Raw genomic sequence first — 13,301 nt, forward strand, 5'->3', positions numbered from 1 at the left:
TGGCTAGTGCTCCCACACAGAAAGAAACAGAATCACATCTACAACGAATTTAGAGCATCATCTATCCCAACCTGCATGGTGCTGGACTGTGGGAGGAAGACCGAGTGTTGGAGATTACTGTTAAGTGAACAGAGTTTTGGGCAACATTACACTAAAGTCTTGAAAAAATATAATAACTCACCATAAAACTCAACCAAACTAATCACCTCAAAGCAACTTTGGCAGAGCGGAAGAGGAATTTAAACAAGAAATGGGAAGCGGGGAACAAAACCTGACGTACTAGTACCTACCTCAACCTCATTTTTCACCTCTGAGATGGGAGATAACATGCTTGCTACAGTGCAGGGAGTTCATGAAGACTGCAGAACCTTCATCTGCCTGTTTGATTTATTAAGCAGCATTGTTGAAAAGCTCCTTCTCTATCTCTCCTGTTCTTTGTGTTTCTGTATCTGACTGCTCCCTTTCTGTCATTTCAGCTCAGTGGAGCTCACGTCAGCTTCTGGCCTTTGAAAGGCATTATACCTGCACTAAGGGATGTATGTTCTGTGGGAACTTGAGATTGACTTTATGCTTCTGTGTTTATGAGTAAATGATGATTAATTCATTTGTGTATAGCCATTCAAATTTAAACTGCATGCAGATACCAGCAGATACCAGAACTGTAACTGAGATGTTAAAAGTATTTCACAAGTACAAGGTATAAAACATACAGGCTTTAGAGACAAGCAGAATAGGTGATCAGAGAAGTTAAGGCTGGGTTCTGAACACTATCCAATGTCCACTTGACATTAACTTTCTGTTGTTAATGGTGAGCTGTTTGTTGTGGCCCATTGTGGAGCCAAAACAGACAGGAGGCAGGTCATGATGCTCCAAAAGACTTTATCAGGGGTGAAGTTTTCAGGACTCCGTGAAACCTCACTGAATACTAGAGTTAACTCAAAACAACCCATAAAAACTGCTGGGGTTGAATTCTTTGCTGAATAATTGTATTGTTTTGGTGCTATTTAAAGAAGATTTAATCAAACTAAATGGAACTAAATAACATAAGATTTGAAGAGGTTAATCCTACTCTAGTCCAACATTTGTACTTTTGTTTATGTCACATTAAAAAACATTGAATTTGGAAAACATTTCCATTTCTGCAAAATCAGTTACACCTAAAAAATCTCACTGAATTAATTGAAGGTGATTTAAAGGATCTGGAGCAAGCTGGGGTATTTTACCTGGATATTAATACCCCTGGTTTTTGGCCTCTAACAATAACTTTTTGGGATTTTCCCTGTTTTTTTCCCTCTCACTCACTCTCTCTCAGTCCTTCTGTCCCTTTCATTCTTCTGTGACGCTTCCTTGTGGGTCCACCTGTGGATGGAGTTTCCTTTTCCTGTAGTTTCTCTCTCATCATCTAATCGCTTGTGGTATTTAATGAAGGACTGGAGCTGCTGCTCTCCCTTGGATTGTTGTTAACATCATGTTGGTAATTTGTGACGCTGAGAATTCAGTGAATAGTTTAAAAGATCGGCTTATAAAGTTCAAAGTTTCATTGACACAAACAAGCTTTCGGTCAGATTAGCAGCTGATTTCTTTCTTCAAGAAGTCCCCCGTACAGTAACAATTACAAATAATACTGTCTGTTTCAGGTGTTCACCTTTTTCTTCCAACTGATTAAAAAACAGTAAGAACGAGAATGGTTTTGGGCCAAGCTGCTGATCTGGTGAACCTTACAAGCCTGCCATGTCTGCACTGTGTATTATTAGGCCATGTTCATGTAGTCTGCACCGTGTAATTATCTCAGCAGGCTGCTGACAAGAGGAGCCAAGATCTCTGTCCCATGTGGTGCAGATGTATTTATTTTTAAGACTGTGTTGTATCTTTAGGACTTTAGTAACAAAGGACAGAGACAAAGACTGTTTTAAAGTCAGTTGAAGAAAACTTGAAAGCCAAAATTCTTCTTAGACTATTCTTACACTTTGCTCAATAATGCATCACATGATATCGGCTCCCCTTTCTTCACTATTTCATGCTGCTAGCTGCAAGCTTCTTTTTATTTATTTAGTCCATCTGGAAGCCATAATGAGATATTATCCAGTGTTTGAACCGTTTCAAAGTGTTGATTGCACTTTAAAAGCACATTTACTGGGTTTACAATAATGAAATCACTCAAATTTTTTGAGAAAGAGCTACAAATTTGAACCTAGAGGAAATGTGTGAAATAATTTGAAAGGTCCACTCTGTTTCTAAACATAATGGTAAATGGTCTGTATTTGTATAGTGCTTTACTTAGTCCCTATGGACCCCAAAGCACTTTACACTACATTCAGTCATTCACCCATTCACACACACATTCACACACTGGTGATGGCAAGCTACATTGTAGCCACAGCTGCCCTGGGGCGCACTGACAGAGGCGAGGCTGCCGGACACAGGCGCCACCGGGCCCTCTGACCACCACCAGTAGGCAACGGGTGAAGTGTCTTCCCAAGGACACAACGACCAAGACTGTCGGAGCCGGGGCTCAAACCGGCAACCTTCCGATTACAAGACGAACTCTTGAGCCACGATCGCACCCTACATTATGTTATTAATAAATCTTATTGATTGTAGCTGTAAGAGGTCAGTAAATAATTTTTATATATATATATATCTGTAGCACATGTCTCATACTATAATTTTTTTATGAAACTGGCAAAACAATCAAAAACCACAATCTGAGAGCTGCCTTGCTCTTGGAGCTTTCACGGGAAACTAAATCCTAGCAATAGTGATTGCGATTTGATTAACTGCAATGACTGGTGTAGAAAATTCCTTAGTTCTTGTACACTTTTTGTGTAGTTCTTGATTTTATCAACACACAAAGGAAAAAGTTGGTCTCCAAAGTCAAACAACTTTTGATTTACGCAAGAGCGCTTTTCTTTAGTCTTTGTCTCATTCCTTGCACAGTGCATCCAAAACAAGCAGAGCCACCATATCATCTCCTTTTAATTCATCTAAAAAGGACACGAGGAAACAGTGATTGTAGAAACATTTATTCAAATCCCTCTGCGGCCCTTGTGTTTGGCAGTGGTCCTCGGGCTCTTGCCAACATGCAGACAGCGAACGTGTTGGCCTGCTTTTGAAAACAGATGATCAAAGATTTCCACGTTTCTGGTAAAAGTATAACAATTACATGTTTATCCCACACATTTTGTGCTTTACATTGTTCCCAGTGAGGCCTGAATAGGCATAGACATCATGTCAGATTCTGTGTTGCAACACTACTGCATGGAAATCTGTATTTTCATAGTTTTTAGGAAAAAAAAATACATTTAATGTTTGGTATATGATACCGTACCGTGTATATTTATGTAGATTTAAAAAAAAAAAAGCCCCCTGGCTTAACAGTGCAGTGGTTACACTGCATCAAGAGGGAGCAATAGGTTAACATCATGGGTGTTACTATTTCTGTTTTGAGAGTAATGCCTCCTGCAGGATTTGAAAAACTCTGTAAAACAATAGATAACTAATGAAAAGCTGAGATGTTCTATTAGGAATTTTCTGAGAGGCTTAAATGGGCTTTTTATTGTTAGTGTGTTCAAAACCATTATGAAATCCACTTGACTTTTTTTTGGTTGCTCAAACAAAAGTAAATGAAGTCATCAAACAAAGGAAAAGAACAAACTAACACTACTCAATCAAAACTTAAAACAATACACATTTAGTGTTGCACTTGCACAAGCTTGAGCAACATCCTAAAGCTTTTTTCTTTCATTTTTGTGCCATAATTGTGGTTTAAGATGGAGTACAATAAAAAAAAGCCATCTAAAAGGAGCTTTTAACATCATCTGTACACATGTAGAATTTAAAGACTTGCATATTTGCTTGTGCATATACTGTGCAGCAGTGGTGCTGCACATCATCATTGCAGAGATCAGTCATGATGTGACCCAAATATCTAACTTTAGGCACCACATTTAAAACCTAAAGCTTCCTGAGTGTCAAGCAGAGTGGACCAGTGATTTGTACTGAATATCAAAGCAACAAGGTTCTGAGTCTCAACCCAGTTTGTGTGTGCATGTTCTTTGCCTTTCTGGCTTCTTTGGACAGCCCAAAAACATGCATGCAATTAGGTTAATTAGTCATGCTAAATTGACTGTAGGTGTGAATGTGAGTGTGAATGGATGTGTTGCCCTGTGAGAGATTGGCAACCTGTCCATGGTGGAACCCAGCTTTCCCTATGACAGGTGGCATAGGCTCCCCCCGCCCCCTGTGACCCGGAATTAGGTAAGTGGAAGTAAATGAATGGATAGATTTCCCAAACAGAATGGATGAAAGATTTGTTTCCAATCCTTTGTAGTTAAGCAATCAATACTAAACTCTTTTTAGCATTGATGTAATAAATAATAAACTTGAATTAAAACATGTTATTTCACTCTATCACTCATACTTAAAAATAACAATGAAAAACAAACAAACAGAAAAACAGCCTGGTGTAAGCAGTGCGTTAGCAAGAGGATGTAGTTATCACCCAATGCTTCCAAGCTTGGTAAGCAAACTATATCAATACAATATATTGGTGTAACAAACTAAATACTTGAACATCACACACTAGAATTGGAGCACAAAGTTCTTGGACTAGCTGATGATTTGCATTTTTAAATAATACAAAACTTACCCAGTTACGTGGCTGAGAGGTCAATTTCGGTGAGGCCCACTAAAACAGTACTGACCTAGTTTCCACGCACCTGTCACTAAATGTGGCTACATCCACTTGCACACAATTTAAATGGGTAAGTTATATAAAATTCCACCCTGCATGAAGCTGTTACAAGTAGAAAATTAGCCATAGATACAAAAAACGGCTTTGGTCCAAGCTGTAAACAAGTGTATTCCTACTGCTGAGAGTTACTCACTTCTTTGGATATAGCCTCAGGTGCCCGTTAAAAGAATGGCAGTTTTTGGCATACTTTTCAGCCTCAGAGCACAAAAATCAGTTTATGTAAAGTTTACATCTACATCAGTATGAATTCAGCTTAAAGCCTTTTCATTTAGCTTGATATAGTGATTGAACTATAACTAGATTCTAGACCCTCACTTTCACCTTGTCAGTACATTTTTGCTGTTGTTATGATTATTTACATACTCCCACCGTCCATCTGTCACATCACAAGTAAAATAAATTAATGGGACATAAAGGCTTTTAGATGATTGTAAGTAACAGATCAGCAGAGTGAAGCTTTATTTCACATTCAGATGTTAGTGCAGAAATGATCATGGATTACAAATTAGTAAAAGTGTTCAAATGTCTGGAGGTTTAGGTTGACCTTTTATGCAGTTTTGTGCTTTTCTTCCATGTCTTATTGCCATAAACTGTAACATTTGGTGGAATGATGTGATAACTTTATCTGCATAAATTCTGTGCAAGAAAAATTGCAAACTACATTCAAATAAAACTGTTTGTGTGGACAAGATAACAAAAATCTGGTGACAGTTAAGAGAGAAAAGCTCAAGGGGAGAGAGAATACAGGGTTTATGTCATATAATGAAGCTGAATAATCAGCTGTTTTGAATTTGTGTTGTTAAATAAATTTGGAAAGGGATAAAAATCCTCAGGGGCAGTAAGATACCAGAATCCTTGCTTTTCACTTATTTTGGCAGCTTTTGTGTTGCGAGTCAGTCACGAGCGTCTCACCTGTACAGTGAGGAGCTTCTCTGGAGTACATCTCCTATAAAAAATTAAACAGGACTTTTCTGAATAAGCAGACAGTGACTTAAGATGAATTTTTAAATGGATTACGAAGTGCGCCCCAGGGTGGCTGTGGCTACGATGTAGTTTGCCATTACCGGTGTGTGAATGTGAATGGGTGGATGACTGGTTGTGTAAAGCGCTTTGGGGTCCTTAGGGACTAGTAAAGCGCTATACAAATACAGGCCATTTACTATTTTAATGGAAACATACATTTCCAGAAAAATGTTGATATATTTTTTTTCTTTGCTAATTTGAAAAATCTCTTGAGTCCTTGAATCTATATACAGCTGTCATGGTCTCGGTGTCTTAAGAGCTCATTTTGTCAAATGATTTATGTTCTCGCTGTGACCCTGGATTACATAAGCAGAAGAAGATGGATGGATTCATGTTGTGTCACATTTCCTGTTTTATTTTGGTAATGGATATGTAATGTGTTTTGTGTTGAGCTAACTTCCCCCGTCTCATTATACTGTATCTATATTGTCTTCATGTTGTCTCAGTCTCCCCTTGTTTATTGTTGTGTTGTCCCTCTGTGACATATGCATGGTTTGCATATGCAGGACTCTAAAGATATCCCCATGCCTAGATTAGAAGCTGGTGTTTTACACAGACAGTATGATTAATAATGAACAGAAAACAAAACAAATATCAAAAGTACACATACATAAGAAAAGAAGAAATTAATCCCATGAATTCAAATGTGCTTCAGAATAAAAGAATGAAACAACAGTTGAACTCGTTTTTAACCCTGTAAAGCCTGAACCATGAAATAACTACAAAATGGTTCATCTTTTTGACACAGGTATTTTTTTAACTTTAGACCCATAAAAAAAATTAAATATCAATGTGCATGTATGAGTCTTAATTTAATTAATTTTTTTATTTTTTTTACTTCAGCTGGCATTTTTGTGCAATTTATTGCTTGAAATTTTATTGTGCAATTTCTTCAGATTTCTCAGGGGGAAAATTCACACTAATAATGTGGAAGTCTCAAAAAAGTCATAAAAACTAATGTATTAAATATGATACACTTGGCATTTCAGCATTATGGGAAATATTCATATAAGATACGCTTTAGATCTCTGGAGTAATTTCAGCGATTACTCCAGAGCCAAGAGCCATTAGTGTCATTTCTTTAATCCATACAATTAACCAAAATTCCATAAACTTTAGGGATTTCAGTGTGTCATTAACTTTCAGTCCCCAACAACAACTTCCGTTTTCTCTTAAAAAAAGAAAACCTAGCGGGGCCCACCCAATCTGAAATCCTCCCTCTAATTAAAATACAAAAGAAATGTATATGTTTCCTTGAAAACAAAACAAACATAAACAACTCAGGCTATAATTTGCTATTGTTACCCAATCATATGCATAATGTTAAGGCCAGTGTGTGACCCCGCCTGCCACAGGGATACAAATTTAAATACATGAGCAGAAAATTAAGGTCACAGTAATGAATAATATCACAAACTAACCACCTCGTACTACCAGTTCGAATTCACTTTTTATATAAGTAAATTAACTTGTATGAACATGTAACTACACATACTTCCGAGTAATTCCAAACCGAATTTCTGTTAATACTGTGGTCCACCTGCAGTATCTTTACAGCCCACCAGAGGGCCCCAGCCCACACTTTGGGAATCCCTGCTTTAGAAAATTACTTTGGACACTAGAATGTAGGGAAAAAATGACCTTTCACATCCAGTAACTATGTGAAAGGTCATCAAAATGCACCTGTGAGAGTTTTCTCCAGTGACTGATCAGAGCAGGAAAAATACCCAGTGTATTATTGCTTGTTTCTTTTTCTCTGCATCATTGGCATTAAATTTATGAAGTTTTACTACTGAAAATTTTGATATATCCCAGTAGACAGCTGAATTAAAATTAAATAGGTTGCTGTTTGTAACAAAGCTGAAATGTAATTTTCAGCCTTTAAAATTTCATGTGGTTAAAAAGTTGTGAGATTTAAAAAATGCTGGGACATTAAAAAGTGCCACATTTTGACCTAACACTGTATACTTTCTGGTCTGTAACTCCAGTAATCTACATAGTATGTAGCATTGCGTCCTCAAATATATTGAAGTTAAAAAAAAAAAGATCTGATTCTGATGGTGTCGAGTGGGAAGCATTCCAAGAATGTTTCTTTTTTATTTTCCTTGCAATGACCCATTTGTCCAAATATTGAACATTCATGGAGTTCAGTCTTTGATCTTTCAGAAAAGATGTCCTCCCAAGTCAGGCTGAGGCTGCTGCCGAGCACCAGGTGTCTGTTTGATGAGCCCGTTCAGCTGAAAGTGGCCGGGCTGCGGTCAAGGCAGGTAGTCACAATCAGAGCCACATCGACCGACGAGAGAGAAGTGGTGTTCGGCTCTTCAGCCACTTACAGGGCAGATGATGGCGGAGAGGTCGACCTGAACCGAGACCCCTCACTCAACGGGAGCTACGTTGGAGTGCAGCCCATGGGTCTGCTGCAGTCACTGAAGGCAGACACTTTGCACAAGTACTTCTTCAAGAACAAAGCTCTGAACCCTCACGTGGTGAAGTTTTCTGTGCATGAGCAGGAGGCGGATGGCAGGATACTGGCAGAAGAGACAAACGAGAGGTTTTTGATGGGAGACGGGGTCAGTCGGGACCCAGTCAAAGAGGGGAACATACGAGGAGTCTTGTTTACACCCCCAGGTACTGTATGTGGTTTTCCACTTAGAAGTATTCACTATCATTACAGTGGGCCCCCTTTTTTTTTTCTTTTTTTTTTTTAACAGGTGGCGAAGGTATATTTTCTGCAAAGGGTACATCACTTTTCTTGATTCAATTTCAATTCAATTTTATTTATATAGCGCCAAATCACAACAACAGTCGCCTCAAAGTATTTATATTGTAAGGCAGACCCTACAATAATACATACAGAGAATAACCCAACAATCAAATGACCCCCTATGAGCAAGAACTTTGGCGACAGTGGGAAGGAAAAACTGCCTTTTAACAGGAAGAAACCTCCCGCAGAACCAGGCTCAGGGAGGGGCGGGGCCATCTGGGGTGAGAGAAGGAAGACAGGATAGAAGACATGTTGTGGAAGAGAGACAGAGATTAATAACAGATGTCTTAAAAGATGTCTCAGTTCCTAAAATGCATCTGGAGGACAGAGGAGGGGGTGGCTTGTCATATTAGCTGTAATCATATTTGCACAGCTGTATCCTTTGTAGAAGTACTTATTGTACTACTGTTCCAGTTTAAATGCCCAGCAGGTCACAACTTTTAATACTTTGGAATTGCCGGTTTCTGAGCTCTGTGTGTTATTTCACAGGCGGGCAGTAAAGGAGTCGGCATAATATCAAGATCAAAGGGAACAGATATCGCGCTCTCTCTTGCTGCATTCGTGCCCGGTGTGGAGGCCTTAGTTTGGATCAATGGCACCAGTGCCAGTGTGGGCACTCCCCTCTACTACAAGAAACAGCAGATCCTCTCACCCTTAATGTTTGACTTCAGCAAGGTGATTACCACCAAGTCTGGAGCAAACCTTATCAAGTATGCTACTGAAGATCCCCTGGAAGAGAAGAACAAAGGAAGCCTCGTCACCATTGAACGAGCCAAGAGCCAGTTTCTCTTTGTGGCTGCAGAGGATGACCTCAACTGGGACAGCAAGGCCTACATGGACCAGATGGTGGAGAGACTGAAGCGTCGTGGGAAGGAGAACTTTGAAACTGTTTTTTATCCTGGAGCTGGACATTTGCTGGAGCCACCCTATGGACCCTTCTGTTCCTCTGCTTTCCATGGGATGCTTAGCTTCTCAGTGGTGTGGGGAGGGGAGCCCAGGGCCCACGCAGCAGCAGAGATCCACCTGTGGAAGAAGATAGAGGAGTTCTTTAGAACTCACCTGAGTTGTGATGCTGCACAGGCTAAAGCCAATTTATAAACAGGATTTGAAAGATAAAACAAAAAACAACTATTGAATATATTATTTTATTTGCTTGTGAATATTTTCTGTTCTGTCTTTGAATGCATTTCATGTTTGATTTTAATATCAGAATACTTTAATAATTCCTCAGGGAATTATGTGGGTTACAGTTACTCCAGGACAACAGTAAATGGCCTGTATTTGTATAGCGCTTTTCTAGTCCCCAAGGACCCCAAAGCGCTTTATACATCCAGTCATTCGCCCATTCACACACACATTCACACACTGGTGATGGCAAGCTACACTGTAGCCACAGCCACCCTGGGGCGCACTGACAGAGGCAGTAACTTCTTCCTCACCTCATCAAGCTCTTCTGACTGCTGCTGAGCTCCAAAGCTTTTTACCTGCTTGGAATTTGTGTTGACTGAATACATAAATTCATAAATCAAGTTTAATACAATGGCAGCAAAGATTAAAAGAAATATTTGTGTTCAGCTTGTGAGTGACCATCCTACAGCTATCTGGGTGAGGTCACTACCAGAAAACAGCAAGGAAGGAGACCAAAGATGCCACCTGGGAGATATCGCTACAGAATAAATGTTACAATACAAATGCGAACACACAGGAAAAAAAGGTTAAACCATACAAGACCAACTCCAAGTTAAAGAACTGCATTATTATAGCACATTTCTAAAGTATATTTCACTACCACAGTAGTACAAGGATGAAAATGGCACCACAGAAAACTAGCACATTACTCATCAATGCTGCTCTTTTTTATGATAAATAACAATGTATTTTAAAATACTGATGTATTGAAAAACAAGACAAATTAAGTGTAAAAACCTTTGACTTGTGGTTGTGAAAGTATTTGCACCACTATCAACTACAGCAGACTCCAAATGCGATTTTGTCATCCTTTAATAGGTAGAAAATGGAGAAATTAAAGTAGAAATGACTAAGTCCTACATTTGTGAGTGTTAAACAAATGTATTCCTGCTTCAGCATTTAACTGTAATGACAGATTAACTGCTAACAGACATTATCTGTTTATTAAACTCAAGAATTAAACATAATTGAATTTATGACTGTTTTATAGGTTCACCTTATTTGTTTACCAATCTAATGTCAGTCATCTCAACTCTGTATTGTCTTTGGTTGCTAGACTAACAAGCCAGTCCAAAACACTCTTTTCTGCTTTGGGGCGGGACAAGTGGTAAAGGTTCAGGTGAACCTGTGGGACCTGACACAGAAGCTAAGTCCTAAGAATTAGTGATGGGAATTCCGGCTCTTTTTAGAGAACCGGCTCTTTCAGCTCGGCTCACTAAAAAGAGACGGCTCTTTCGGCTCTTCAGGTTGTTTTGTTGCTTTAATTAATTTATTATTAACAACAATATAAAATTATGCACAAAAGGAATTACTAATGTAAAAAAAAAAAAAAGTGGTTTTATTTATGTATGTTTATATATAAATATATACAGTGGCCCCTAGAGATAAAGCCCGTACAAACTCCAAAAAGCACGTACAAATTCTAAAGGACGTAGAAACGCCAAAACACATTTCTAGCGTTAACTGAACTTCCAAAACAGAGCTACCTAGATCACTTAAATTACACAATTGAAAGCATATGTGTATTGTTTGTGTATTTATACACAGGCACTCATATATATTCAAATAATTTAAAGAAAACGTTCATTTATCGATAAAACAGGCGGAGCGAGAACACATCCGGGACTTTTTCGCGTTCTCGGCTTGATGCATACTTTGAATTGGAACAGTACTTGGTCTCCGACTGATGATGTATCACGAGTACACGAGAACACAAGTACAAACAAGAGAAAGGGCCTATGCTTCAGGTTTAATATGGACAAGTAAATGTGTGTCTATGTGGGGGCCCACTAGTACAAATGTGGTTTAAGTTGACAATAACTGTTTTAGTTGTACCCTGGGGCATTTCAAAGGTGAAAGCCATTCCACTTTAAAGGTATAAGGTTTTATGAGTGAAACCAGAGTTAGGACTTAGGAGGCCTGGTGTTTTATTTTGAAAATCTTAATTTATATACCATGCAGTAATTGTTACAACATTGGGTTTTATTTTTGTTCATTTCATAAGAAAGTAACTGTTTTCAGTTCATTTTTTCCTTTCCCAAATAAATACCTAGTCATATACAGCAGTACAATGAACCCAGCCCAATCTCACGCTAGCTTTTACCATAGCTTTGTGGGAATGGGCAATTGTTTGCATCGTCTGTCACACCAACCCTCTGCATGTCCTCCTTCACTACATCCACAAACCTCCTCTGTGGCGTTTCTTCTTTGTAACATAAATCTGTAACATATTGTTAAATAGTCTAGTCCAGGGGTCGGCAACCAGCTGTGGCACGCGAAAGGTTGTTAAGGTTAAGGTTGTCTCCTTGACCTGGAGACAACATATAAGATGACACCGCCATGGACCTCAACCTGCAGGCTTTGTGTTACCTGCTTCTTTATACAGGAGCATGTAGGGGTGGACTGCCTTTTTATTTAATTACCCTTTTCTCATGTTTTTCTTAGTTAGGGACATTTTGGGGGACGTTATACTCTTACTTGTTAAACACATGCTCCCATCCACTCTCTTGGTCCAGAAGCTCCATAATCCAAGTGTCCCAACTCAGGTCTGATGGCATTTTTTCAGTGGTGCTTTTAACCTCTTGGGAACTTTCACTACATTCCTTACTTGATGCAGAAAGAAGAAACGAGTCAGGGATGCATAGCAAGCACAACAAGACACCAGCAGCCCAACCTTTCACCAACTGAAGACATTTGCAGCACCATAAAACATGACAGAGAAGAGCTGGGACTATGTGAAAGGGTGAAGTGCTGCAGTAAAGTTGCAATGGTCCTATCTTTTATACAGTCTATGGTTCACTCTATTAAGATGTGATTATTTCCAAGGTCCATTTAGTTTTAGTTAGCTGAAGCTAAACCAGAAGTTAAAACGAGATGGTGAAAAACATTTTTAGTTAATGTTACGACTGTTGTCGTAATGTTGTCTCATATGTAAATCTGAGTGTGCAGGTGCCTTTCCGTGATTGGTGCATCCATGGGACGGCCCATACAGATTGGCTAATGACCTGGAGACAACATATAAGATGACACCGCCATGGACCTCAACCGGCAGGCTTTGTGTTACCTGTTTCTTTATACAGGAGCATGTAGGGGTGGACTGCCTTTTTATTTGATTACCCTTTTCTCATGTTTTTCTTAGTTAGGGAGATAAGACATTGTCATTTGGTTTTATTCTTTTCATAAATAAGTTTTGTACATCCTTTAGATACGGTCCCTTTTGTTTGTTGTTTTGGGGTCCACCCCGAAGCTATAGTTCGCTCCTTTCCTTTGTTAGAATTCAATCACTGTGAAAAAAAATCACCATCAAAATTGTACTGGTTGTGTGATGTGCTGCTTGGGGTCAGACAGGGGTGGATTATGGTCTGGCCACCCTTAGAAAGGCCATAACACTAACTAAAATGAAAATTAAAACTAGACTTATAACTGGCTGGTGTCCTTACCAGTGACCTTGGGTCTGAACTGTGGGCTCCTCTTTCCAGGTGTTCGTACTGCCTGAGTGGGACCAAGATGTGCTATCTCGCCTCTTTTGGGTTTTCTGCATGTTTCTGGCTCAACATGCAAGTATCCACTTCT

General features: G+C 39.1%; 1 pseudogene; it reads left to right on the forward strand.

Annotated features, from left to right (window-relative positions):
- Positions 1-7,947: 7,947 nt before the first annotated feature.
- LOC146687223 (acyl-coenzyme A thioesterase 2, mitochondrial pseudogene) lies at positions 7,948-10,705 on the forward strand (annotated as a pseudogene).
- Positions 10,706-13,301: the final 2,596 nt, after the last annotated feature.

Source organism: Copadichromis virginalis, linkage group LG18 (assembly GCF_057382275.1).
Source record: "Copadichromis virginalis isolate Kocher_CV1m ecotype Utaka linkage group LG18, C_Virginalis_male_GT1.1, whole genome shotgun sequence".
NCBI lineage: Eukaryota > Metazoa > Chordata > Actinopteri > Cichliformes > Cichlidae > Copadichromis > Copadichromis virginalis.